The sequence below is a fragment of the Cibotium barometz genome, chromosome 35, assembly GCF_041138505.1.
Source record: "Cibotium barometz isolate CiBa-2024 chromosome 35, ASM4113850v1, whole genome shotgun sequence".
Lineage (NCBI taxonomy): Eukaryota > Viridiplantae > Streptophyta > Polypodiopsida > Cyatheales > Cibotiaceae > Cibotium > Cibotium barometz.
The window spans coordinates 1,924,730-1,926,138 of record NC_141080.1 but is presented as its reverse complement, the minus strand read 5'-3'; the positions used below and the strand labels follow the sequence as shown (position 1 = coordinate 1,926,138).

At 49.5% G+C, this 1,409-nt stretch overlaps 1 pseudogene across 1 annotated transcript; it reads left to right on the top strand.

The window, feature by feature from the left end:
- The first annotated feature begins 418 nt into the window (after nt 1–418).
- Nucleotides 419–1,204, top strand: LOC147618039 (protein RALF-like 33 pseudogene; annotated as a pseudogene). The gene has a single exon (XR_015262163.1). The product of XR_015262163.1 is annotated as a protein RALF-like 33 pseudogene (transcript).
- The last annotated feature ends 205 nt before the right edge of the window (nt 1,205–1,409 follow it).

Here is a 1,409-nt window from a genome sequence, read left to right as displayed (position 1 = left end):
CACACGTGGTAAGAATTTGGATGTTCGAGAAGAGGAGGAGGAGGTTTGGGTAGAATTTGAATTTGGAGTCTCAAAAGACGTGCTAAGCACACGGGTTGCCCACTAGTAGAGAAAATCTAAACATCGAGCATGTAGATGCTTTGTACCTCTACGGCGGTAGGACACATGTTGTAGCACTACACACGTACTTTTTGTAATTGACTAAATATTTATAACAAGTTTATCATGTTAAATTATGCTTGTTTATAATATAACAAACACCATAGTATGCCAACCGAGAAAAGATTTATAACACCATACTATCGATTCCCACTGCCCACGTTACAATGGAAACATTATCATATTAAGACATGCTAGCACGACTTAAATATGATAATGCTTGTATTGTTAGTGGGCGCTGTTGGTTGAAAGGTCAACTCACGAGTAAGAGGTGAACGGCTAGGTGATGTGCTTTGGACACCGACTCCCCACCCCATTCTCTCCCTCTTCCTCCTGCTGCTCGTCCTCCTGCCCTACTCTCTTCCTAACCTAACCTTGAGTGTCTCCCTGCTCCGTTTGCCTTGTCAGCTGTTTAGTCTTAGATAATCGCCATTCTCAAAGGGCAGCAGTAGTCATGGCATCTTCTAATCTCGTCATGTTTCTGCTAATATGCAGCCTTGCTTGGGTTGCCATGGGGATGCCTTTGGAAGCGAATGAGTCTTATGATGGGGGCTATTTTGGTGGTGGTGCTGCTGGTGACGCGAAGACGGGAAGATGCAGGGGTCGGATCGGGGAGTGCGAGATCGGGGATGAGTTAGCCATGGACTCGGCGGTGGGCATGCAGGTGGTGAGGAGGGCGCTGGACTCGACGTCGGGGTACATAAGCTACGGCGCCCTCACCGCCGATGCCGTGCCCTGCTCTACGGCGGGCGCCTCCTACTACGGCTGCAGCTCCTCTTCTGCCGCCAACCCTTACACGCGCAGCTGCACCACGATCACCCTCTGCGCCCGCGACACCAGCTAGGGTTTCGCTAAACACCCCCCCGTGACGCCACCGCCGCCGCTTTGTCCGCCTCCCCCCGCCCCTTTTCTTCATTAACCCCTTCATTAACTGAGTAATCCGCCGCCGCCGCCGCCGCCGCCAGCCGTCTTCACCTTGATTAAACCCTTCATTATATGAATGATTTATTTACCTGGAATAGCAGTCTGCTTCAGAGTTCTTATCTGTCTAAATTGTACATGGCCGCCCTCCGCCCCCCCCCCCCCCCCTCCTTCTTCTATGTAATGTGTGTTGGCAATTTTCGTGATTTGAATTGTTTTGTAAACCTGTTTCCTGCAAAGACAAGTGAATATATTCTCAATTTTAGCTTAGTATACGATGGATCTATCGAGATCCAACTATATGGGCACAATATGGAAACTTAGCAGCA